Genomic DNA, 27,686 nt, shown 5'->3' with positions numbered 1-27,686 from the left:
AGCCTCACCTATTTTCTACAACACCGCTTCGATGCACTTTCATTTAGGCTGTGACGTGTACCCTTACACTCTAAACAGCCTTTAAAATATAAAAAGAAGAAAAGGCTGCCATGAAGTACGTTCGACTAGTTTCGTATTGATTGTAGAGGAAACCCGCCGGGGTGGCTCAGTGGCTAAGGCGTTGTGCTGCTGATCCCAAGGACGCGGGTTCGATTCCCGGCCGCGGCGGCCCCTTTTCTGATGGAGGCGAAAAGCGAAAACGCCCGTGCGTTCGAGATTTCGCCATAGGTTGAAGATCCCCAGGTGGTAGAAATTAATCCGGAGCCCTCCTCTACGGCGCGCCTCATCGCCTGCGTTGCGTCGGCGCGTTAAACCTCATAACCGAACCACTGTTGAGGAAAAGAAGAACATCGGGTAAAAATGACCGAACAATATGAAACAATAGAAAATCAAAAGAAGACTAGAAGAATTACCGGTATGTGAGCAAGGTTCGCTACCCTATACTAGAAAGTATACGAAGGAATAGAGAGCCAGAAGGAGAGAGAGAGAATTATGAAGGTGGGGCTAATGGTGGAACGGAAACGTAGAGAGTTAATGTAAAGGAGCGCGCACTATCACAAAAAAATTAAAGCTGTTCCATTCAATGTGAAAGCTGTCGGAAGTGCGGAGCAGTGATTCGCCATAATGGGCTGTAGCGCTATTATCCGCTCCCTGCTACCACACAATGCAATTCAAATTTCCCGCCTTCGCAGTGCTCGCGCGCCCCCTTCCTGGAACTGCGCTAGCAGGAGTTCTGCTCTTTTTGTGCTCGCTTTTCCTCCCGCACGTGCCGGCGTTGCACTTCCTTTTTTTTTTTTTTTTGTTGCTTACTATCGTTAAAACTAACTCAACGAGCGTTCCTAGCTAAATGAACGCGGGCGCTGCCGGTTAATTACGTATATCTTGCCTCAAATGTACTTACAGTTTTCCCTGCGCTAAACAATGGGGAGATGTATGGCAAGCGCCAACGGTTCACGAGTTTGGTACGCTTATCACTACATAGACCGCTTGGCTTTCGAAGCCTCTGGGTTACGCCGCGGCGACAGCCGTTTGGACGGAACGCCGCGTGGCTCTACTTGGGTCCAGTAAGCGAACTACGACGACAAGGCGAGCCCCTAAAGTGCTCTGCACTTAAAAACAACCGCTCCCTATTCGCCCAATACAGCGAATAAAAGCCTTCATTAGTTTCCAAAATGATGACTGCAGCGCCCCCAATACTCTGTCCCACAACTTACCGTTTAGCTCCTCTTTGGCGTTCACCAGTGGCACTCTTTCGCTGCCGTTCTCATCATATGGTTGTTCGTGCCTGGCTTTGCTCGGTAGAGAAGCAGGGGCTTTCGGCTATTAATTCCGTTAGTGCAATGAACTACTAGTTTTGGTTTTGCGAAACAAGCTACAAGTTTTAGTTTCTGGCTGCGATGCAGCCGTGGAAACGTGCTACTATTGCATGCTAACGAATATTATGCTGGGCCTGAGTTCGTGATTTAATCAAACCATCATCTTCATGCTCAGTAGTACAGGGCTTTACGCGTTAAGACACCGTAGAAGTAATTGAAGTCTTCCAGAGCAGTCAGCCAATTTTGTAGCGTACGCATTCCTATGAGGTGCTATCCTGCATAGCAGAATGGTCCTTGCAAAAAACACCAAATTCAATTCTCATTTCCTGGTTTTTAACAAGACGGGGGCTTAATTACTAACACCAGAGCGATTCAAGCTTTTAGTGCACGTGAACGTTCACGCACGTTCACGTGCACAGCCTAGCGCACGTGAACGTGCGCCTCGTGAGAAGCGTCCGGCGTCGGCCAGCTCGACTTTTGGGAACACTCTGCCAAGCGTTCATGGCGTGATCTGTCGCGTGCGCTGTTCTCCTAAGAAGTTCACGTGCGTTCGGACCTGAAGCGGGGAGCACTTAACAGTTTTCGCTACAGACGCCGAGTAGGTGGAGCCGGTTTCCGCGGGTTCTAACGCGTGCTGACGCGGTCCAGTTTGTGCCTGCCAGTCATGGAGTACTTTCAGCGGCAAGTTCGGAAATCGGTGTGAGCTGCAACAGCCGGGTCTCCGACGAAAGCCGAGGGGTCGCCAGCTCTGCTGCTTCTCCAGCCTTGCACCGCTGTTGCAACTTTTTATATAACAAATCGTGCGCGGAATGATGAGGCTTGCAATAAGCGACATTACATGAAAGAATGAAGAGAGAACTGGGTACTACTTTAACGGAAGACAATTACTCCAGTGCCATGCATCCTTAGCTCCGCATTTTTATATTCGAAATAAAAATCTGCTAATTGAATTTAATGCGTAATTTTTTTCCGTAACTGTTTTGGGTTAAAACAGCGTCTTTACTGGCCTGGGTGAGTTACCAAAGGCTATTTCCTTCAAATGTAACAACGTTGTAATTTGTCTTTGAGTTAAGCTACGTACGAGGCGGACGTGCTTGAAAACTCACCGCTGAAACATCGCGCCTCCAGTGTGGCGGTTCTTTAGGACCCCCCAGCGGTTTACGTCTGTGAAAAAATCATTTCAGTTCTGAGGTTAATCCATGTCACTCGTATAACGCCGGCGACAAATGTGTAAGCATTGACGCTGTCACAACAGGGATCTGTTTTTGACACAACATCCTGTTTCGGACGTCGCGAGATGACCCCATGGGATACTACGGGAGAAGGAATAGGTGTTGACCGTGCCAGAAACGAACAAACTCCAGAAAGTAGTACGCAGTCAGTAAGGGGTAAGCACCTACTTTTAGATGTTTTACGAAGCTGCTGTTAAAAGACATCGGAATACGGAAAACAAAAGCTGGTACACTTTAAATAATTTTAAGTAATTGGAGATTATTTATGCAGTTGGCAGGAGCTAGGGTTTGGAGCAATATGATTACCCTGATCACCTATATTCAGGTTCTATATTCATAAAGATTCACCAAACACCACCTATCACCTCGAATGGGAGTGCGTCAAACGTCCCAACCAAAGTATATACATCACCTACATTGGAGCAGTGGGAACATAGGCTGACCAGCTTTCAGCTCGAGAATCAGGAGTACCTGATCTCACGGGCGCGGGCTGCTGGTGGGCCTCAAGGCGGCCTGGACTGAGGCCACCACCTACTCTCCCCTCCCGCTCCCTTTTTCCATAAAAAATAAATGTTCTTCCTCCTCCTTCTCCTTCAACATTGCACTTAGCCCTGAGTTTTGTTTTTAGTCCGGACAAAATTGGGACGCCCATAAAATTTTCCGATGCCTTGGTTCAAAGAAGTCCCACGTTATAGATCAACATATTGATGGGTGGCAAACAATACGGATGACAGTGTGATGTCCATAGGCTGCGTGGGCCCGTGGGCATGAAGCACGAACAAATGATGGCCAAAAGCGCACGTTCTCTACGGCGGATGTGCGGACGCCACGCGGAAGCTGCGATAGTCAAATATAAAAACTTCTGAACAGAGGGGACGTTGAAAACTCACGCACGCGCGCACACACCTGCCCACGCACGAATGAACTCTCTGGCACGCCCACGCACTCACGGACTCATTCACGCAGCCTGCTACCAACCCATGCACGCACACACGCGCGCAAACCACACGCGCGGACTTGAGCAAGCACGAACGCACGCACAGAAAAGTCCTGGCTGGAAGACGAGGAAAATTTGCGTCGTTCTACACTGGGAATTTACTCGTCTTTGATTACCTGAATGCCCAAAAACCAATTGGTAAACATGACGCGCCGCAATACTTTTGCGGAAAGAAAAAAAAATCTGATTGCCGTAACTTAAGCTTTCCTCGTTTAAAGCGTCAGGAAAAGGAAACCAATCTTTCGCATTTTTTACGAAACACCCCCTTCTTTTGCAAAGCAATTTACCGCAAGATATGAGCTTAAGGCGAATCCAGCTTGCCCAGGATGAGCTGCAGACGCTCCTTGCACGCTTCTTAACGTTCTTATTTTTCCCCTTATAAAAATACTTTGAGCGCACAAACACGCGCAGACATGGAAACTTTGCGGACAAAGTCACCCAAGACGTGAACAATCAATTCGGCTAGGCGCACGCGTGGGCGTAAGGGAATTAAACCCGCAGCGCAAGGAAACGTGAGACGACCACTTACATGCAGCCCATTTCGTGTTCCGATTTTTTGTTTCTGCCTTTTGTGGAATTCAGGAAATTAGGCATCGGTCATTTCACTCCCTCTTTTTGTCGTTTTTCCCGTCCCCCGCGCAACGTTCATACTTGGCCCGTTTCCAACTTATTTTGTGTTTTTCCCGCTATTGCCGACCACAGGGTAATAGGCAAGTGGTTTAACATAAGCCCATGACAAACAATTATGGTACGAAAATTTTCTTGTGGTTTTTTTTTTCAGCTTCTAATATTACAGCTATCATTTCTTTCTCCTGACAATAAAAAAAAATAAGGACTCGGCCAACGGAAGCGGAAAATTTGATGCGGCCTCGGCACCGGTAGTCTAATGGCCTTGGTCATTATGATTTGTCTCGGACGGATTTCCTTTGATGATGCCTGGGAAGCGCGGTGTAATGTTTTGCTTCGTTTTCTCCCTCACTATCGTTCTTTTGTAAGCGGAGCCGACGTCTTTCTTGAAACTCTACCGGCGTGTTCTTTGCCATCCTATTAAACTCGAGAGCACATCGATAGCAGTCAGAAGCACCCTTAGTATTGCTTTTTTTTTCTTCTCTGCTTTCCGTGCATTGACGTTTAATGTTCTGATTTTGCTTTTTTTGTCTAAGTTTCTGCAAAAATGGGGCTCGATCAAGTTTCTGGAGAGCCTTGCGATGAGGGTAGTCTTACGATGATCGGCATAATTCCAAGCTACGATGCATATAGGCCGTCGTAGGTGGTCGGTATCCGAAAACAACCACTTGCGTTGCTCACCGAAAAGCTTGAAATTCCGCGCTTATACCTCCCGGTAATGGCGCCGAGGGCTCTTTTCTCGGATGCATTTTGGGAGAGAACGGATAGTTTGGTATCCGGGAAGTGCATCTTAAACTAGATTTTTACCGCGAGAGCTCTATGTTCCCGAGTTCGTAAAGTCGCGTCTGCAATGTGTGCAGCCTGTCAACCAAGTTCACAGAGCTAGACACTGCTGCGCGACCATCAAAGAGCGTCGCTGGGAAAAGTCGCTCTGTCGGTGTGTGAAGCCTGTCAGTCAAGGACACGTGGGAATGCTAAGAGGGTTGCTAAGCAACACGTACAGTAACCGGTGCGTGACGCTACAGGCGGGTGAATTCGAAGCGCATCGTCTGCTACCGTTATTGACTGCGCCGCTGCACCCCTGTTCTCGGCACTGGGACAACTCTGGAACTGCCTAAAACGGCCGGATCTGGGACCATGCTAGGAACGGCTGCTGCTAAATGTGCCAAGAGAATGGGCTAAGGAGAGCGTGGTACCTGTACAGGATGCACAAAGGACGACAGTACGGAATGCACGTTAGCGCTTGCGCGAACATGTTCGCGCTGACGGGGCATTCATTCCTCGGGCTTTTTTGCGGGGTGTCACCTTTGTCACCTCGCAGTATTTTCAGAGGATAGACGGGTGAAGTACTTCTAACGATATAGATGCTCACCCTTGGGCTCGTTCCGTAAAATAATGCGTTGCACATACGTTTTGATGCCCATCAACCCGAGGCCGCTTCTTATCTTAACGAAACCTCTTAAAGAAAAAAAAAAACAAAAAAAGAATAAACCGCAGCCCGTAACTATCGAGGTTAAAGGGCGAAACATATTCTCGGAGCACGGCACGTCACCGCGCGCGTTTTCCCTCTTCGGAAACTGTTCTGGCAGCAGTCAAGAAAACGAATGCAAGCTGCAGAACTAGTTATGGCGATTGAAAGAAACGAATGTAGCAACGCGTCGTTCTCCGCAAATATGTGTCGCTCTTTTCCCTGGGGCCTCAGTGAACGAAGCACTATGGCGGACAGGTGGAACTACTTGAAGCTATAGGTTGTATTCACTGGTGTGGCGTGCATGATGGCAACCATGTGTGTCGCCTTAGCAACGGGACGCACGGCTTCCGGCATGGCGGCGTACGCATGATAGCATCCCACAGAGCTCGAAAGCATTACCTCGACGTTAACCACAGTTTTGTGCCGCGTCCTACTGCCTACCTGTCGGAAGACACAACTGAAGTCGTCGGCACAGATCAGCTAATTGTCAGCTGCCGTGTTTTGGTATCGGCTGATGTATAGGCCACAGATCGGATGCATTAGTTGGTTTTTGTACTGAGCGAATCTGCCGAGGGCAAGGTACGGGCGCACCTGTATCTATGTTCCCACTCACAGGCAACTGCGCTGCAGCGTATCTGGTGTAGCATGCTACCTTCCTTGTCCCGGCTTACCGCACCAGCATCATTAAAGACTATTCTCTCTATCTCTCTCTCTCGTAGGCATTTCGTGCGTCGTGCGCGCTTTGTTTCGCGACCGCGGCGCCCTTCTTCGGTGGTGATGCGGATGACTCGAAAGCGAGGCGAGCATAGTCATGCAATGCCACTATAATTATTCACGTCTTTTGACGCGACAGCAAAGAATCCGGAGGTAACAGCGCAGAGGACGGGCGCCGGGGCCTGTTGTTTTTTTCTGCGAGAATCGAACGCATGTGCAGACATGGTAGGCGTTGTCATGGTGGTTTCTAGTGTTGCCAAGAGAAGAAATCGGCCCCTGAACGTTTATGCGAACACCATCTGTACACTAGCCCATGAGCAGCATGGTAGCAGTGACGTTTTGTGCATTACTTACGGACAGCCCAGTGAGCAGGAACGCTGAGAAACAAGTGCGGCGTCCGCTAACGGCAATGCCCCAAAGAATGCCTGGGGTGACGTGTACCCTTTCACTCAGACTCAACAGGTATAGCAGAAAGACGGAACGGGAGAGGGATATGGTATAAAGTAGCAGCTGGGAACCTCACAGTTTCAATGGCCATCCAGTTATGGGTCCTTGATTTGTTGTTTATTTGTCGACGTTGTGTCTCTACCAGTTGTTCTGGCTACCCACTACAAGATTGAGCCAAAGAAGAAGACATCATACCTTCTTCACATTACACGATCGTGTTAAGACTATTACAGGATTCATTCGATAACTGCCGTGTGTAGAAATTTGAAAAGACTAGGCGTACAATGGGTATATGTTTGGAGAGCATGTCTTCCTATGGTCGACCTGCGTAAGATCGTCGTCAGAACCGCACGTAAGAAAGCAAAAAGAATGATGGATTTGAAATATGTACTCGAAAACAATTCTAAACGGTAACAGGCCGCCCGGAGATGTTTCCTTTTTTTTTTTTTTGCAGGGATAGGCGGCCAGCAAAAGAAGCGAGATACCTACTCAAACAAATGTCAGCAAAGCTTGCCTGACTTCAGGTCGTTCACTTGTGAAAGGATGGATATGACAAACCATTATATTACTTTTATAGAAGAAACCGGTGTAGAGAGCTGCCATGGTAACAAGCACAAGAAATTCCCAACGTACAAATAGATCGAATGATGCCTGAAACTACCGTAAAGTGAAGTAATAATAAAGCCCGAACACCAAATAGACAAAAATTTTCGCACAGCGTTGCAAGTTCGAAAACTTTTCCCCGCCTACTTCGAGACGCATGCCGGCGGCCGAGGCAATCTGCCTCGTCGAAACTGGTGCTACGCGCAGGCCATAAGGTAAGCCCAGCGTGCGTGGGAAGGGGAGAGACACCTGCACTAAGCGCGCTTTCCGCAAAGTGGGGAAAAAAAACAAAGCAAGGCCGCAGAAAGAGTGAACAAGTTTGCGAGGTTGTAAGCCCGCTTTAGTTGAAAGCGACGCTCAGGAAAGGTAGCAAGGACCTGCGCAGGTGTTGCATCTTTCGCGAACGCGTTTCCATGGCAACGGGCCGTTTCGAGGCGACCATTTGGCGTCCGTAACGAGCTAGGTGATCAAAAGCGGGAGAAAGTACGTGTCTGTACAACCACGCGCGGGCTGGAAGGATGCGCGGAGAGCCGTTCAGAGGCTTAAGTATTACGCGCTACAACGGCCCGCCACCGCTGAGCTCGCTTTATACCGCTGTAAAGCTGCTGCCGCCGCTGCTTCTTGCGGCCTGCTGCGGAAAGAAAAGAGACTCAAGAGCGAGACGGATGTGCGCAAGAGAAGGGCGAGTGCGTTATAACTTGGTAGAAAACGAAGAATGGGCAAAGTTTCCTCCCTTGCTTTTCGTCTTTTGCTTTCTTTGTTCTTGAAGAAAGCATGCGGGATGAGGGATGGTTTTGGCTGGAAGATATATTGCGCTGAAGCGGTAGGGGCTCTGTGGCCAGTACTACGGCTATGGGTTCGCGTTTTAAGACGGGAGAAAAGGTAAAAAATAAAATGAACTGAAAAAAAAGTAAGTAATGCGACATCATTCGGCTGCTTCAAAGTAAGTTTTTTTTTTTTTTGTTAAGCCGTTCTTCTTGTGTCAAACGCAACGCAAAAGCGAAGAGAAGAACATAAGTAAGATTTAGAACTATGCTTTTAAGACAAATTTAGTTGAGCAGTGGGTGCCCACAGTTACGAGCTGCCAAAAAAAAAATGGAGTAAGAAGTACATGTTCTCAAGGATGAGAGTGTCGGGTGATTCTATTTCTCAGGGCCGGTATGTTTTATTCAGTGGCCTTGCATTCTCAAGAAAGATGCACCAGAAGGTACGTGGCCTGAAATGGAAGAACTTACCCGCATATAGTTATTGTCGCAAAGGCTTTGCTGGCAGTAAAACCGTCCCATCACTAGGCCTAGTGGGGAAAATATTTCACTGGCGAATTTAAGATGTCCGATGTGTAGCCATAGTAGTTGCGGCTTCTTCTGGGGCAAGAAATGTCTCGTGAGGGCGAAAGAGCGTCGGTCGCATGCAGAAGCAGAACGAAATTAGTGCACAGAATACCACCAATTAATTATTGGCGGACCGAACGCGCCTAAGCCGAGCGACAACAGGTGATGCGGACAGACGATTACCGTATTGTTGATCGAGCTTATTTGCGTCATAAACACTTCCATGCGCATGGCAGAGACATTCTGCAAGATAATGACAGACGCCGTAATCTTGCAAAAATAGCTTTTCTCAGAGGGACACAGTTATGGATGGTAATGCATAGTTTAGTAAACACTTTCAGTAAAAACGCCGATTAGTCCTGCATTTTCCCGTATATTTCTTTCTTTCTTTCTTTCCTTATTTTTTCTTCCTTTCTTTATCTTCTTCTTCTTTCTTTCTTTTTCTCTTTCTTTCTTTCTTTCTTGAGCGAAACCATGCAATCCTGCTGCAGTGATTTGTGCAAGGGGTAGGGGGTGCCGTACGTTGCACGCCTATCAGTTATGTTGAAAGGAAATCAGCGGAAAACGTGCACTGAACTGGCCCAGCGTTTAAAGAAGCGGCGAAGAATCGGTAATGTGTCCCGCATCAATGTTCTCCATACCGTGCTCCATTTTCCCATATTGCTTTAGTTCGCCAGTGGTTCCCTGACGTGCATGATTGAAAACGGTTCCCCGGTGTACCCTTTCCACTGCCTTCAAACAGCGCAGAGCTCAGAGATACCAGTTTTGATTGAGGTGCTTTCAAGTCGAAAGGGAATTATCGGCCGAGTCTTTTCCCTCTTGTCTTGCCACAAAGCAACACGCGCGCACACACGTCGGCTGTCGAACATCTTGCTTGATATATATATATATATATATATATATATATATATATATATATATATATATATATATATACAGAAAGAAATGCCGGCAGTCTACAACGCCAAAGAAGGCATAGGGGAATAGTTGGACTATTTGTTACCGTTCGTGACGTTACATTATTATTATTATTATTATTTTATTAATTACGTGATAAAGAAAGAAAGAAAAACACGCGCCCAGAGTGGGGACCGAACCCACGCCTTTCGATTAGATCTCGAATGCCTTACCAACTCGGCTATCTGGGCGACTGTGTTCTCCGTCACTTTCTGGGGTATTTATATTTACTACAACTGTATCTGACGCGCTTGAGGGTGGTCCCAGATAGCCCAGATAGCCGAATTGGTAAAGCATTCGAGATCTAATCGAAAGGCGTGGGTTCGGTCCCCACTCTGGGCGCGTGTTTTTCTTTATTTCTTTCTCACATAATTAATAATAAAAAATAATGTAACGTCACTAACGGTAAAAAATAGTCTAACCATTCCCCTATGCCATCTTTGGCGTTGTAGACTGCCGGCATTTCTTTATTTCCTAACGAGCCCCTCATTTCCAAACTATATATATATATATATATATATATATATATATATATATATATATATATATATATATATATATATATATATATATATATAAAGAAATAAGGGTTGGCAGTCGAGAAAACCTCTGAAAGCAAAGGGGAGGATGTGGTAGATCATTGAAACAGATTAAGAATTTGGAAAGAAAGAAAGAAAGTGAAGAAAAAATGCCCGCCAGGTGGGATCCGAACCCACGACCTCCAGAATACCGGTCTGGTGCGATAACCACTACGCTACCGGCGGGGCGATTTTCCCATTCACTTTCTGGGGTATTTATGTTAGGTATGTTTGTTTCCTGTGCTTGGGGGTGGTAGCCAGCGCCATTCGGCCAGCGCCATTCGGCTCTGTTCTGGCAGTCTTGTTGCCAAAGGGAGCTTAAGAGGGTTCAAAGCTGGTCGACCACTCTGGACATGTCGTAGACACTCGAGTCACGACCCGGGGGTTAAAAAGAAGGTCCCCTTCACCCCGATTAGTCCGAATGGCGCTGGCTACCACCCCCAAGCACAGGAAACAAACATACCTAACATAAATACCCCAGAAAGTGAATGGGAAAATCGCCCCGCCGGTAGCGTAGTGGTTATCGCACCAGACCGGTATTCTGGAGGTCGTGGGTTCGGATCCCACCTGGCGGGCATTTTTTCTTCACTTTCTTTCTTTCTTTCCAAATTCTTAATCTGTTTCAATGATCTACCACATCCTCCCCTTTGCTTTCAGAGGTTTTCTCGACTGCCAACCCTTATTTCTGTGTTATTTTCAACGAGCCCCTCATTTCCTATTCTGATTCGCTACATGCATAGCGAGGGCCTCTGTTCTGGCAGTCTTGTTGCCAAAGGGAGCTTAAGAGGGTTCAAAGCTGGTCGACCACTCTGGACATGTCGTAGACACTCGAGTCACGACCCGGGGGTTAAAAAGAAGGTCCCCTTCACCCCGATTAGTCCGAATGGCGCTGGCTACCACCCCCAAGCACAGGAAACAAACGTACCTAACATAAATACCCCAGAAAGTGAATGGGAAAATCGCCCCGCCGGTAGCGTAGTGGTTATCGCACCAGACCGGTATTCTGGAGGTCGTGGGTTCGGATCCCACCTGGCGGGCATTTTTTCTTCACTTTCTTTCTTTCTTTCCAAATTCTTAATCGGTTTCAATGATCTACCACATCCTCCCCTTTGCTTTCAGAGGTTTTCTCGACTGCCAACCCTTATTTCTGTGTTATTTTCAACGAGCCCCTCATTTCCTATTCTGATTCGCTACATGCATAGCGAGGGCCTCTGTTCTGGCAGTCTTGTTGCCAAAGATTCCGAGTCACTAGATCCAACGCGTCAGTAGATCCAACGAGTCGTTACATCCATTCGTGGATCTACTGACTCGTTGGATCTAGTGACGCGTTGGATCTAGTGACTCGGTTGGATCTACTGACCCGTTGGATCTAGTGACGCGTTGGATCTAATGACTCGGATGGATGTACCGACCCTTTGGATCTTATGACTCGGAGGGGCGGGAGGGAGAGGGGGTAGTTGGGGCAGGAACCTTTTTGCCTCCACCGCCTACCCTTCCCGCTTTAAAATATGAACAAAAGGGCGCCCCTCAGCTTACTGCTTGGGTAGCGGGTATTCTTTCTAGCACTGCACGTCTTTATTTATTCTTTTTCCACTGCTGGTGGTGAGTTCGCGAGTGCACACAACACTTTCAAAAGAAAGGGGGAAAGAAAAAGGGGCACGGCGACCACTGCAGATTAGTCACGGGAAAGTGCGCCTGCTACTGTGACATTCATGTGAAAGGTACACGTGACCGGGGGTGCGCGGGGAATGCGAGACGGGGATATTTTGTGCACAGGTTCTCCGAAAGCCTGACTTGGGGGGGGGGGGTGGGTGCCTTACTGCTAATTTTAGTTCGCCGTGGCAGCCGCTAGGAGGACCGGTGCTGGAAACGTCCATTTAACACTATAACGCAGGAGTCGTTGTCGGTACTCTAATTCTTTTTGCCTTTTCAGATATAATTATAATTTTCTCAGCTTAGGTTACTTTTTGGTGTCCTAACTTTTTTTTCTGTTGGTTAGGTCGAGTTCGATTCGTTTATGTTACGTTACTTTAGTGGAAGGCGAAGCTGTGCCAGACTGCGGTGCCGTGTACTATATTCTAGGCGGGATATTTTTCACCAAAACAACGCCGGTGGGCGTCGCTTTAGTGGAGGGCTTATAATACCGTCGGATATAGACAAAGCCTCATTTAAATGCACTCGACTTGCTTGAACAGATTTTTCGTGTAAATATTTGTTGAGAATCGTTCCTCGACCACGTTTTATTCTTTTTTTTGCATCTCTGATTTGGAAGAAGAAAAAAAACATGTATTGATCCTGCAGTAAAAACTGCATGCAGACTTCAGACGTGGCCTACGTCGTCTTCTTGACCCCAACCGCGGCCGCAGCCCCGCTAGCCGTTCCCGGCCCGCCAGGCTCCTGATCTATTTCTTTAAGCAGGGGTTTCAAACGCGCTGCCCGCGGGCCGCACGCGGCCCTCAGACCTTTTGATTCGAACCTATTTATTTATTACAAATGTTCTTGCTCGCAATCCTGCGTTATTTTAGGCCAGGGGATGGTTATGCGGCATTGCCAAAAACTCCTGTTCATTTGTTGAATATTTGCTGGAATATTTGAATCTTTCGGAAGCTTCGCTTTAAAAACGCAGAAAGCCAAAACGAACAACTTCGCAGCGATCCGCACAGTTAATAGCAAAATACGAAAGCTTCGTATAAAAACTGACCATCAGTCATGTTCAGCTGTTAGACAGTGAAGCTGTTAGATATCAGTGAAAATGATCCGACGAATTGAGTTACAAAATCGCTTTGAATTGCAATTTCGCAATTGACTCCTATTAATACGAACTCCATGAGGACCGTAAAAAGCTTCGAACAAACCCAACTGTCAAACAAACAGAATCCCGCCGTGGTGGCTCAGTGGCTATGGCGTTGTGCTGCTGAGCCCAAGGACGGGGGATCGATTCCCGGCCGCGGCTGCCGCTTTTCCGATGGAAGCGAAAAGCCAGAAAGCCGGTGCGTTCGAGATTTCGGCGCATGTTGAAGATTTCCATGTGGTCTAATACAGTGCAGCTGCAAGTCGCTAGACTTACAGCTGCACTGTAAAAAATAACTTCATTGCCACCTGCTCGCAAAAACAGGGGTATAACAAATAGTTGAATAAAAGAAGACCAGGTGCAGCTTTCCAGCTTACTGCAATTCTTACAGATGGGAATTACTATAAAGTTATTGAGCGCAGTGCAATGACTTTTCGCACAGCCAATGATGGGGCAAAAGCTTCCTTTGTCCGCAGTTTCAAGTTTATAACTTTGTTCTCCCAGGCTTCGTGGCCTGTTAAATATCACTTTGAAGTGTATGACTAGTAACTTTTGATATTTAATGACACGCAAACTATTTGGATTTTCCTATCCAAGTCCACTCCTTGGTCTGTGCGAAATATATGATTTTCTTATGAACTAACTATAGGTCCCCGTCCAGTTATATTTCTCAGCAGGACAGCTGGGGAGGAATCAATAATAACAGAGTGATTGTTCGTCGATATTCCGTCTTGCACGCCAACTGTAGGTTGGGGTGGCTTTGCGCTCTTCGGGGGACTTCTCGTTGCCACAGTAAAATGAGGGCCATGAAGACGAAGTTTGCAGTATGACAACGAAATTTATGCACGGATATTTACATTTGTGCAAACTAGTAAAACAGGGGAAAGCATTCGTATTGACGATCTGGGAACAAATCCCTGCTTGGCGAATCCGATAGTGAAGAGCACCGTACACAAAAATACCGGAATACCGAAATATTCGTCCACTCGCGGGGAAGGATTTTTCACCTTCACCCTCGTGTTTCTTATCCCTCGGTCGTCCACGTCGTCCGCTTCGGCGCGTTCTTGGAAAACTGTGCCTTGAGCTCCTGAATGGGTTGTTTTGGCTAGCGGACGCTGCAGCGCGTATTAATTTAAGCGACACGAATGGTAGCGGTGGCCCGATCCAAGTGCAAGAGTTCTAGGCGAGCTCCCGCGGCAGCCGGCGCCATGCACGCCCCTTCCCCGTTCCCATGTGCCGAGAGAAATTCAGGGAGGGACAGGTGGCTGACCCTTAGGGCGAACGCCCATCGGGATTCAGAATCCGAAATTTCGGTTATAAAAAAAATAGAATAACACATTTGTTTTGGGGGTATTTTTACAAGGCCTTTTCCGTGCATGAACATACGACACGCACATTTAAGCATCCGCACGTTCCAGTGCACGTCGATTTCGGTACAAACAGGTGATTCAGGAATTGATGATAGGAAAAAAAAGACAACTTAGTGAACAATTGCAATCAGTTACAGATTTTTTTTATGTTATTAATATTTTATTTATCCCGGCATAATCATAAGTGCACTCAATTTCTTCGAAACGATTTCTCCTGTAATTTTGTATTAAAGAGGGTTCCTCAACCGCGTTGTATTGATTTGTCTTTGGGCAGTATCTCAAGGATCTATTTTTCTGGAAACGGCGTCTGTTCTCTTATTGTAATATTTACGCATAATTATGAATCCGCATATTTTTTTAACGATTGAAATTGTAGTTATTTATTAAGAATCGTTCCTCAATCCTCTTTTATTTAACTACCTTTCTTGTAAATTTTTTTTGAACAGCAGCGCTAATGACTGAAACGAATTACTGAAATTGCGAATTTATGGCGACTTAGTTATGCCCTTTGTTTATTTTTTTTCGTTGCAAAATGTATGCATATCTAATTCACGGTTGAGACCTAGTTGTGGCCTGTACAAAATCAGTACCACTTCAATGGTGAAAAAATCTTGCAGTCAATTCATTCTTTCTTTCACACTGAGGCATTAAGAGAGTGCAAGTAGTTCATCAACCGGTTATTCGTGTATGCTAGTAAACAAAAACCAACCGACGAACCCAACGACCACCCAATCCCAAGAAATACAAGCACGCGGTTCCTCCCGTTGGATGTAATGGCTCGTTGGATCTAGTGACGCGTTGGATCTAGGGACTCGGATGGATCTCTTGACTCGTTGGATCTATTGACGCGTTGGATCTAGTGACTCGGTTGGATCTCTTGACTCGTTGGATCTTCTGACCCGGGCATCACGTGACCTAGTGAATCTCCTGACTCGTTGGATCTAATGACCCGTTGGATCTAGTGACCATAAGTGGTTGCCAAAGGGAGCATAAGAGGGTTCAAAGCTGGTCGACCACTCTGGACATGTCGTAGACACTGGAGTCACGACCCGGGGGTTAAAAAGAAGGTCCCCTTCACCCCGATTAGTCCGAATGACGCTGGCTACCACCCCCAAGCACAGGAAACAAACATACCTAACATAAATACCCCAGAAAGTGAATGGGAAAATCGCCCCGCCGGTAGCGTAGTGGTTATCGCACCAGACCGGTATTCTGGAGGTCGTGGGTTCGGATCCCACCTGGCGGGCATTTTTTCTTCACTTTCTTTCTTTCTTTCCAAATTCTTAATCTGTTTCAATGATCTACCACATCCTCCCCTTTGTTTTCAGAGGTTTTCTCGACTGCCAACCCTTATTTCTGTGTTATTTTCAACGAGCCCCTCATTTCCTATTCTGATTCGCTACATGCATAGCGAGGGCCTCTGTTCTGGCAGTCTTGTTGCCAAAGGGAGCTTAAGAGGGTTCAAAGCTGGTCGACCACTCTGGACATGTCGTAGACACTCGAGTCACGACCCGGGGGTTAAAAAGAAGGTCCCCTTCACCCCGATTAGTCCGAATGGCGCTGGCTACCACCCCCAAGCACAGGAAACAAACATACCTAACATAAATACCCCAGAAAGTGAATGGGAAAATCGCCCCGCCGGTAGCGTAGTGGTTATCGCACCAGACCGGTATTCTGGAGGTCGTGGGTTCGGATCCCACCTGGCGGGCATTTTTTCTTCACTTTCTTTCTTTCTTTCCAAATTCTTAATCTGTTTCAATGATCTACCACATCCTCCCCTTTGCTTTCAGAGGTTTTCTCGACTGCCAACCCTTATTTCTGTGTTATTTTCAACGAGCCCCTCATTTCCTATATATATATATATATATATATATATATATATATATATATATATATATATATATATATATATATATATATATGCGATAACATGAGTCTTAATGGATGTAAATGCTGATTTTGGTGATAGATACGTCAAACTGTTTGCAGCTTCAGGGCGACGAAATCAACAGAAACATGCAACTTACATGCCGATCATTACGAACGTGCAAAGCGGCATTCGGAAAAATGAAGTTTACTTATAGCGTTATTGATACACGGCCGACAAAGGATTTTTGACTCCATTTGTGCCTGGTTGCGATTTCTCGGCTTTAGAAGAGAATCGTATAACTAATCCTCCAGTATCGTTGCTTCCGCTTCGTATTCAAAATGGGATATCAAAGGCAAGTCAGCACTTGAGTAAGGAATAAAAGCCCATGCGGTATGTTGGAGAAAATTGAGTTTCAATGAGCGAAAGCACAGGTTGCCTTAATAAGAGAAAAATGACAGATTGACTCGCGCCATCTGTTTTGGCAAGGACAATTGAACGAGCTTCATGATGCATAAAATAAAACTACGTCGCTTAGAAGACCACCAGTTCTAGCGTAAACGAATGTAGAGCGCAGAGTGGCATAACTCTGGGGAACGACGCCCTGTGACCCTGTAACAGCATACTAAACGATGATTTTCTTGGCGACACCGAATTTAATGCTTGCTCTCATAAGTGATTCCCACCTTTTTTGCTTCTCTATGTCTTTAAATGTAAAAAAGGGCAGCTGTATGCATTACTATCTCGAAATGCTGAAGTATGTACAGATGTGTCTGAAATGGTTTTATTACTGGTGGTTTATAAAAATTACACTGCCACATGTCAGTCGTCTGTGGCTGCACATGCGGCTAATTTTCCACGTTAGAGCCGCAAGGTGTAAAAAAAGCCTCCTTGTTGATGACTGACCAGAGTTTCCCCACCCATATCGTCGTTTCGCTGCAGCGCTTTTTTTCCCCACAAGCAGAGCTCTGCTCTTTGAGCAAGAGGGTAAAATGAGCTTTGACCACATAACGGGAGAGATAATGGTACAAATATTGACGAGTAACAGCACCCACGAGAGCTTGTTGTACGACGCAGCATGACGGAAATAAGTGCACTCGACGAAGCCATCACGCGTTAAAAAAAAATGAAGTAAAAAGCCGATGTTGAAAAAAAATCGGGAGGCGCACCGTACGCTTTAAGACCCCGTATTACCGGGCAGCCAAACCAATTTTCCCTCAACGTCATTATATCACATTCATTTCGCGACTCAATCACCGCCCTCATAATCCTTTGGCGAGCCACCTTTTCACGCCACCCCTTCAGCGAAATAAGCCTTCCATCCGCCACCACTGCCACTCCATCTCGAGGAAAGCCGGCCTCACTCCGGTCTAAGGGTCGTGGTTTCACGGCAAAATCCGAGCCGTTCCGAGACGTACACTCACCGTGTAGCCACGTGCGTGCCCTTTGCTTTTCATTTTCCCTCTGATCTCTCTATTTTTTCGCCCCCACTACACTGCCTCTCATACCGAACGCCTCCTGACATCCATACACCCTTCCGTCTTCGTCTCCGGGGCCCATCATAGGAGGAAACATCCAATTTTCTTGACCGACCAGCCAACCCGGTCGGCCCCGCTCTTTTCCGCGACACCACGCCGTGGTTCTGTATCACCAACCGAAACACTCGCACACACGCACGCAGCATCGACGGCGCGAGACAGCACGCCAAGACAAACAACCGCCCCCAGCTCCGCTGCCGCCAAAGGAAAGCGAACAGGCGTAGAGCAACGCGCGGGCTACAGCGAGCAACCGGATGCCGGTAGCGGCCCGGCCGGCCTAACCTCCCGTCGGCGGCGGCGATGGACAAAAGAATTCAGATCATCTCAGCCTTCCCTTCGGCCGCTCGCCCATCGGAGCGAAATAAGTACGCGGACAAACACCGCCCGTTATCTTGTTATCCCGCTAACGCAAACACTGTATAGCCTGCAGGCAGCGCGCCGAAATCGAGGTTTGGGAGGAGAAAAAGGTATATGTACGCAGGAGAGAGAGAGAGAAAGAGAGAAAAGCGCGCCAAAAAGAAGCGAGGAGCGTTTCCCGCGCGTCCTGCCGTGTTGTCCTGGGATCCCGCGCGAAAACCCGCCTCTGGCGCTGTGCTAGTGGCTTGTCTGATCTCGCGTCCGTTTCATTGGACAGCTGTTTAGCTCACTTTGCCGGTGTGTTTCTAGCAAGGCTCGGGAGCCGCTACGAGATCGAGAATAAGACGAGGAGCTAGTGAGAGGGGAGGAGGAAAACGAGGAAAACAAAATAGAACGGAAGTACACGGGTCTGCAGCAACTTGTCCTTCCTGATGACGGTTGCGATGACGGTGCGGCGCCGCTACGTCGTCGGGTTTCCGCGCTTGCATCCGTTTGCTTTTCCCCGCCAAGTCGGGGCGACGGTAATGCGCTCGGGGCGTTTTGTCTCCTCCAGGTTCCCCCCCCACCCCCCTTCCCCCCTCGTCACGGCGGCCCTCCATGGATCTCCATAAACAAAAGGAGCGAAGAAAGAAAAACAATCCTGAGGCGGCAGTGCAAAGGGAGGCAGTAAGGAAAGGAATGCAAAAGGAGGAGCCACCGTCCGGAGATGGCAAAAGGGAATCTTCGTAATTGGGTCTGACCACACAATAGCAAGCTGGCCGCTCTGGGGTGTTGTTATCTGAGCACGTTAAGCACAACGCCTCCGTCCCGTTTTCCCAGGGTTGGGCCCCGGTGGAAGCGCCAGGCACGAGAACGTAATTGAGAGAAAGAAAGAAAGAAAAGAAGAGAGGGCGAAACACCGACAGCAGACAATCTACAAAACAACGAAAAGTGATGAAAAATGTGTGAGGAAGCAAAACTCACCCTAATTTGCGCTGCGACGAATACTCATAGTGTTAACCGAAAATAAGCGATGCTTGGACAAGAGCAGCTCAAAACGGGGAGAGATATTAGTATACGCGAGGCAAGGCTGATTCTGTTTTCTCTGCTTCTTATGCGATTCCCGTTAGGCCCGGTAAGTAGAGCAAGTTGATAGGAATAGTAGTCCTGCTATCAAAACCCAACAACAAACAGAAAAAAGGCCCCACAGATCTTAAGAAGTTTTATGCTAACTTTTCAAACACTTGTTTCCTCAAGCGTGATTTTATCTCTGAGCTAGATCAATATAATGCGCATGCTTTCGGGGAGCAGTCAGTTTCTATTTGGCTCCCCAAGCAAGGGAGCAATTTGTTCATATGTTGCTCCACATCGCCGCTCATACGGCTCAAAAAAAGCTGAACCGTTCCGCCTCTCAGAGGATTTTTTAAAGCAAAAGCGTTTTAAACCAAAAGCTTTCTTACTGGGACCGATGGCGTTTGGTAAAAAAAAAATAAAATAAAAAAAAAACTAATGACTTTCCCCATAGACCGGTTAGCCGACCTAAAAACACTGTGAAACCGGCCTTCTATTGTGTCAAAACAGTTACTTGATAATCGCAAAAAAAGGAACGGTTTTAGATAAGACGATACACGCGTCGATCACGATGAAGTAGTACAATAGTACACCTCTATATCACAAACCAGGTATCGGTAAATATTTAGATCTTTCTTGGATGATGCGTTCACTTTGTGCACGAAAAATCGTCGCATGGGCTCGCTCATCGTTTGCGATTTGGACCTTCGGAGGTTTGACGATCGCTGGTACGAGCGAAAGTTGGACGCACTTTTGACGCAGGTTTGATGTTAGAAAGCTTTCACGCTTCTCTAAGCTATTTTTAGGAAGGGATAATATCTTTATTTACATTTGGCGCACGGTACCATCTGCCGCACTTATGTTTCACTAGAGGAAAAAAAAACCTTCCTATTGGAGCCCTAACCCGAAAGTGAAGGTTGTCTTAGGTCTGCTTCTTGGCACAAACATGGAGACGCTTCTTAAAACCGGCACTGACGACGCACTCGATTCCACGTTAAACTACTGTGCTGACTATTCTTTGCCAGCACAGCCGCCTTTCACCCTTACTATCGTACCCCACCATCCCAATAAGACTATATTGCGCCACTGCCAAACGGGAGCGTCTTCTCAACGCTCCGTTCCGGTGCTGCAGGGGCCCGAACAAGGATTTCGGCATTAGGCAACATCGAGTCATCTTCCTTCACAAGTTCGTCTTAAAAATTATCAACAAGAGTGTGTTGTTGCCGGTGGACACGAAACAGCGGCAGCTGCACCCGCACCCCTCCCTGCGCGTGCCCAGGCGTTAGCCAAGCGACGGCAGCGCGCATGTTCTTTTGTTTCACGCTAAGGTCACCGCTATCAAACTCTTCGCAGACAATGGGCGTTGAGGCGCCAGCACAGACAGTGGACAACGCCGACGCTGGCTGTTTAGCTCAATGGGTCATTAAAGCTTTTTCTTTATTATAGTTCTTCCATAACAATGGCAATCGAATCGGTTGAATCACTCTGAGGTGCTACGATCCACAGTTGTCACTGTGTGTCGTAATACCTCGGGGTGGTTATCACTGACCTTTGAACGCCGCTTAAAAAAAATTGCTGGCTGTGGGCGTAAATCTTGTTTGTTCTAATTAAAAAAACGGCATCAACTATAGGCGGCAACTCCATGTTTTATTTTTTATTTTGTAGCGCGACTGCGCATTTTAATTATGTTGCACCTCTACCTTGGAAGCTAAATGGCTTGAGTTCTAGTTGTGAAAGCTGAGCGTTTCTTTCACTTTTACAGCGAAGCTGCTAGCCTGTAGTTTGTCGGAAAATTTTGTGTCGTAAAAAAAAACCAGGAAGGACCCAGCAGTTGTCGCCTAAGACGCCTAGCGCATGTGTCAGGTTAATCAGGCATACAGCGTAGAGCTCAGTATTCGTTTAAAAAACACAAAGCAAGCATCGAAACCGCTTTATGGATGTAAGGCTCCTGTGTAGAATGGGACCCCCCCCCCCCCCCCTCAATAACATGTGTTTCTGGTAATGATTATGTTTGCAGATTATGGTTGAAGGCTATGCAGGACTAGTGTCACTAAATAGAGCAGTGCTTGCCCAAGACGCCGAGCGCAAGCGACAAGCCCGCCGGGACGACGAGAAACATTTAATACTATGACTCATCAGCATTTGTAGGGGTTTACAAAAGCTTCGCTGGACATCCACCTCAGCAGGGTGGGGTGGCGGCCATTTTTATTTGTTCTATTCTAGTTAGAAGTACTATGGTAATTACTGGCAGGCAGATTCATCCATTGCTGGTTAATGGGCAGCTGGTCCTCAGACGCCGCATATTAGCAGAAAAAACAGTCGGTTATTGCTAATGACAAATGCGATGTGCAATGCAGTGCCGGCTATAAAATCTTGGTGTTTTTCATTCGGACGCATCCATTGCCATCACTTCATATTTCAAAAAACAAATTTCACCAATTTTGTGTTTCTAAATCTCACAAAAACACAAAAACCTTCTTTCCACCCCGTTCATACCTGTGAAGCGTGCTTTGCCTGTTAGACAAGAAAGCCCTGAGAAAAAGCGAACCTAAGTTGCGAAAAAGGATGCCCTTTAGGAAGGCATTACATGAATGGGGAAAAACACGGCGGCTCCTGGAAGCGCAATGTCTCCCCTGACCCACTCGTCCTAATACGCCACTGGTCTTTCCGCACTGCGGAGCCATAGGCCAGGTACTCAGCAGCACACGGCTGCAGAGAGGGTGGCTGAACCGGGCCGCTTTACTTTTATGGGCGCCATCCCTGTCCTCCACAGCGCCTCGCCACATGGGTGCAGTGATGGGAGTCTGTACGTGCGTGCGCAGGCAATCGTCGCACCGGTTTCTTCGGGAGTGCCCCCAATCGTTCCTGCCTCTCCCTCGGCGGAGTTTCCTTTTTATCTGGTCCATTCGGCGCGCTAATCAAAGCGGGACGGGCCACTCCGATACTCCGTCCGATGGCTAGTGCTCGCCATCTGGAATGCCTTAGCGACGATCCTCTGTCAACCTCCGCTTCGAGCTCCCCTTTTCCCATCCTTCGTTTTCCTCTCAGTGCGCGAGCTTAGCGATGGTCTTCAAACAGGGATCGCCTCCTGCGCATGGTCCCATTGCTGCCTTTGTCTCCCGCTCGTTCGTTTTTTGTTCGTTTTCTTACGCAAGCACAAGTCAATGGCCTTGCTCCTACCGCTTCTCAACGATCTACAAAAGCGATGGATTCGTAGATCTCTTCTGGTTTTGAGTGTACTCTATCGGGCTTACTATTTTTCCCGATACTTTTTTCTCTACCTTATATTGGGCTTTAACTTGCAGTCTAACTATATTCCTTTTTTGATGAGGTCATCGCTCCTTCCTAGTGGGTCCTGGCCTTTTTGTCTTTGCTGGTGGATATGACCAAGTTATATTGTGAGTGGTAGTCGCGAACTTTCATATTTTCTGTCTTTTTGCCTGTCTTTGAGATCTCCTGCTCACAATTGGCTAATATCCACTCGAACCCAAGCAAACGTCGTAGGTTATTGTGCCCCGGATTGTTTCTGTGAGAGTGATGCGGCAACAGTTCCTTGAATCCATTTGCACAGTGTCGAATACGCCTTGGTATTGACGAGAGGACCGAAGATCCCTTGAGATGTACTCAGGTGCTTCAAGAATATATGCTCGGTGAGGGCGCGTGGAAAACACAATTGGGTAGCGGCCGGCTATTCTCGTCTTTGAGGGGGGGGGGGGTAGTGAAAAAGGTATTGATTTATTGATTTACTTAAACTTTAATTTACTGTAATTATTTGCTTAAAATATTGTCTCATTGCCAGTTTGATGAAGGTTTGGCTGCTTCGGTGAGTATGGCTAAACATTTGGCTATGCCTGAAGGACGGTTACTCATGGGTGCTTGATATTGCATGTTTGGGTGAAGCTATTATTGCGTATTTTTTAAAGACGATAGTCTTTCTTGGGCTACTTAAACCCAGAGATTTTGGTCTGTCTGTCTGTCTGTCGGCCCGTCTGTCTGTCTGTGACTCGATTCAGCCACCCGGCTAAAGTAAAATTGATATTGCGCAATAGTCTTATATACTCACAGCCAAATGTAAATGTCTAAGACCGGTTTATATGTTCATACTTGTCAACTTTGTTGAACAAGAACAAGACATTACGCAAATATAAGACAGGAAATTAGTACACAAGGGATATTTACAGTATTCCTTTATTAAAAAATTCATAGATGCTTGGTTTTTCGATAGCAAATGATATTCTACATCTACTGCAGAACAACGCGTACCGCCTGCTGTTGCTCGCGCCACCTCCTGGCGGCATACGAAAAATCACGCGGCAACAGCAACGAAAGGTTCCACTAGCTTGGTTCCACGTTCTGCTTGGAACGCACGTGGAGCACGGCCATGCGTTTCTATAAATCTTGAAGTCGGCCGTCTCGATTCACGCGCGTCTCCGCCGTACTGCAGCGCTGGCATCGAGGAACACGGCCTGTAGCAGTGGAACGCGGTAAATTCAAATCGCCTTGAGCAAACCTTTAGTGTGTTTACCTTGGGATGAGCTCGACGGTACAGGAACAGCATGAGAGGTAAGCGGGAAAGCAAAGGGGGGCATTTCCTTGGAAAATGTATACAAGGACTAACGTCTTTTGACGACATTTGCAACGAAAGGAGCAGATACGCAGCCATTTTTTTCCCCTTATTTCGACAATTCATGCGATCAACGGTTAAATGGAGTCTTCAAGAGTCCCCTCGGTGGATATCTGCTCCTTTACGTACACGAGTTCGCTGGGCCGTACCGCATTCGGATAGACATCGGCCTGATAATTGCGAACGCCTTTCTACATGGCTGCGGCAACCGGGGCACTGAAAGCTGACGCTTAGGACCAAACAAAGTTTATTTTAGATATGAGATTGATAAGCGGGAGCTCGCCCGAATGTTTTTCTTTTTTTTTGCGTAGTTTGTTGAGTTCAAATTTTTGCATGCCTTGAGCAAATAGTTTTGACCCCGTGCACTACATGAAGCTGAACTTTAAAATCGTTAAAGCGCTGGTTTTACGAAGCTGTCTTTAGATTTGTCGGCACTTCCCTCTCACAGGGCGTGTTCACAAAACCGAGTATGGTCAGAGGCAATTGCGCACCGGCTCCACACCGCCCACTCTGGACGCACGTTCTAGAAATATATAACACCGCGCGCGCCACCACCTCTTGCCTGGTCTTTCTTTTGTTCTACGACAGACTTTAGCCAACCCTTTATTCGCACCTTTTTCTTCCAGCACCGCCACACCCACGCCCGTACATACGATACCGCACGCGAGCGCCGACGCCTATTCGCGGCTTTGCTTAAAGAGCTGCACACACACATGGTGCACATCACTGAAAAGGCCAGCGCCTTTGAACCGTTGTCCGGCAAGAGAGCATCGGGGCCGGTCATTATCAACCTTGCTTATCGCGGACCTCATGGGCCAGCGGTTCCCTCTTCCGCTGGGACGGAAAGTCGCGGGTGGAATCACGCAAGAAGAGCATTCGAAAGTGATAATAAGGGCGACAAAAATAGCGAAACCGGTGCAGCGAACGGAGGGAATAAAATTCTCCGAAACAAGAGCTCCGGAGGACGATCGATTGAAAGTGTAAGTGAAAATGATAACGAAAACAGCGAAACAGGAACGCTACTCCACTAAAAACGTTGCCCACCCATTCGGGGTGACCCGTAGAGCACCCTCCCGCGGCTCCACGAGACTACACAGTGAGCGCGGACCGACTGGGTTGCCGGGTGGAGTCCTGTCGTGGACTTTTTTTTATTGTTATTACTCTGTCTCCTCCGGGCCCCGCTTTCTGTTATATCCACCCGACTATCCACTGCCGAACGCGCTCTTTCTCTTGCGCCTGCGTCGAGCGTTCGATGGGCCATGAAGAGATTATTCGCTGCTTTAACATTTTGAACACGTCACCTTTTGCGGGGGATAGAGGCGGGCCTCGCATCACGTCCCGACTTTAGTTCATCTTCGCTTGTTCCTGCTTGCTCTGCTTGTTTTGTTTTTTTCCGTCTCTGAAATTTTGAGTGGCTTTATTGCTTTCGTCGATGCTGTAATTTTTTTTTTTGAAACTGAAACTTTGTTTCAGCCTGTCAGTGTTTTTTTGGCCATAGGAGACCCTATTATTGGAGCTTTCTCTCGTTGTTGAAGATGAATTATTGATATGCGTATTAAAACTTGATGTCTTGCGCCTGGAGTGCGAAAACCTAAATGAAACCTTTAGCGGGGAGTGCAGCGTCTACGCTTCGTGTATCAGTTGCTAAAATAAGAAAATATTTAACCTCGCAGTCTGAGTTGAAGCGACGATTTTCGCAGTTCACATTTCTTATTCTGCTCGCGCCTCGCGCAAGAATGGGGTTATCAATTATGCTACATTGTTCAACTTATTACTTCATTTTTTTTTTCATATTTTCGCTTTAAAGTAACACATAATACTTCCTCGTACGCTGATGTTATGTAGTAAAATACGTGGTTCTGAAAACGCGTGTAGCAGCTTTCTATCACTACCTTGATTCGAAGGCTTGGTCGTACGTTTTAAGTGCGAATGCACTTCTTAAGCGAGCCTGAAGCGTCCGCCGCCGTCCGCATTCCGCCGCCGTCCGCATAGCAACAGCTGCGGGTGCGCGCGCTCCTCGTCTTCCTTGGCAACGGGGGGAGATGGGCGCGCGCTGCCTGGCCGCTGACATGGAACATGCCCACGTGGGGGATTGGCCAGGAATCTCCTCGTCTTCCTTGGCAACGAGGGGAGATGGGCGCGCGCTGCCTGGCCGCTGACATGGCACATACCCACGTGGGGGATTGGCCAGGAATCGGGCGTGAGAAGGGCTAATGCACCCGCTTAAAGGAGTACTGACACGAAATTTCAAAGCTGAGATCCGCTCTAGCAATCAAGTACAACGACAACACAAATAGGTGTCTGTGAATAAATGCATCTTTCTTTCTTTGTAGTTGTGTGTGTGTGTGTGTGATCTCTCTTTCGCGAGCATTACCGAACCGCGCAAATTCAACTCGTGCATTCGCACTTTCACATTCTTCCCCTCGGGGAAATGCGGGGAATTTTTGTCTTACATCTTTTGACATGAAATATTTTTTGTAAATGTCCTTTAATGTGTAGTAGTAGAGCTTAGGCCTCAATAGAGCGCCTTTTTCAAGATAGCCTCCGCACTTGTTTTATGGTTTTTCTGAAAGCGTTTAAGGTAAGGAGCTGTTGAGGGCTCTGGGTTGTACGTCTCACGTGCCGAAATGTCGAGCCTTTCCAGTTTTCTCCACACAACTATCGCTCCATTCATTTCGAAGACAACAATAATTAAAAAGAAGAACAGTGTCTTGGCTTGCGACCCCATGAAAGGCAACTTTCAGGATGCGTAAAGTTCGCAAGAGAGCAGCAAATAGGATGTTACCAACGGTTAGGAAAACACAGAGTATTGTGTTTGAGCGTTTTGCGTGAAATGCGTTAGTTTACTTGGTTTTACTCGCCTTTAAATAAGTCAATGAAACAAGAAAAATGGTAAGTGTGTGTGTATGTGATAGAGAAAGAAAGAGAGAGAGAGAGAGAGAGAGAGAGAGAGAGAGAGAGAGAGAGGAGAGAGAGAGAGAAAAAAAGAAAGAGAGAAAGAAAGAAAGAGAGAGAAAGCGCGCGCATGAGAGAGAGAGAAAGAGAGAGAGAGAGAGAGAGAGAGAGAGAGAGAGAGAGAGAGAGAGAGAGAGAGAGAGAGAGAGAGAGAGGGGAGAGAGGGATAAAGAGAGATAGAGACAGGAGCGATAGAGACAGGAGAGATGAAGGAGGAGAGGAGAGAGACAGGAGAGAGGAAGGAGGAGAGGGAGAAAGCGCGCGCGCGCGAGAGAGAGAGGGAGGGAGAGAGGGAGGGAGAGAGGGAGGGATTTTTAATTAAGTCAGGTGATCTTAGCCGGGCTAAAATGCCTAACTTGCTACGCCAGTTGATGACGGGATGATATGGCGATGATGTTCAAGAACTTGATGCTCACAGTAACGTTGAGTTTTTCACAGGGACTGGTCTAAACCTTTGTGTTGCAGGTACTCTACCGTAGCTTTTGTATCCCGTAAAGCACGCTTGGGATATGCCCACGGTCCTAAAACGCCCTTTAGCTGAATGTCCACGGAAAGCGGCAGTCCCAAAGCACTGAATCGAGCACATTCGCAGATCAGGTGCTGGAGGGTTTCTCGCACATCAAAGTGTGGGCAGAGTGGCCACGTAGCTCGTTTCATCTTAAAGAGGAAGTTGCGCATGTATGCGACATTCAACCGCGTGCGATGTAGTTAGCCACATTCGTTGAGAGCGAATGAGAAGGGCAGTGAACGAGGAGTGTCCGCGCACTATCTACGAGCTTAGGCCTAACATTACGTTTCTAG

At 47.3% G+C, this 27,686-nt stretch overlaps 1 protein-coding gene and 1 non-coding gene across 3 annotated transcripts in view; one reads left to right on the top strand and one right to left on the bottom strand.

Moving 5' to 3' along the window:
- Nucleotides 1–27,686, top strand: part of LOC144174726 (cell adhesion molecule Dscam1-like) — a 388,470-nt gene that overhangs the window by 81,738 nt on the left and 279,046 nt on the right. The gene's annotated exons all lie outside the window — the stretch shown is intronic.
- Trnar-ucu (transfer RNA arginine (anticodon UCU)) lies at nt 9,875–9,946 on the bottom strand. The gene has a single exon. It is a non-coding gene; the product is annotated as a tRNA-Arg (tRNA).

Source organism: Haemaphysalis longicornis, unplaced genomic scaffold, assembly GCF_048455015.1.
Source record: "Haemaphysalis longicornis isolate Haplotype H1 unplaced genomic scaffold, Haemaphysalis longicornis Haplotype H1 scaffold_3, whole genome shotgun sequence".
Lineage (NCBI taxonomy): Eukaryota > Metazoa > Arthropoda > Arachnida > Ixodida > Ixodidae > Haemaphysalis > Haemaphysalis longicornis.
The sequence above is the reverse complement of the archived record's forward strand: the minus strand, read 5'-3'. Positions and strand labels throughout refer to the sequence as shown.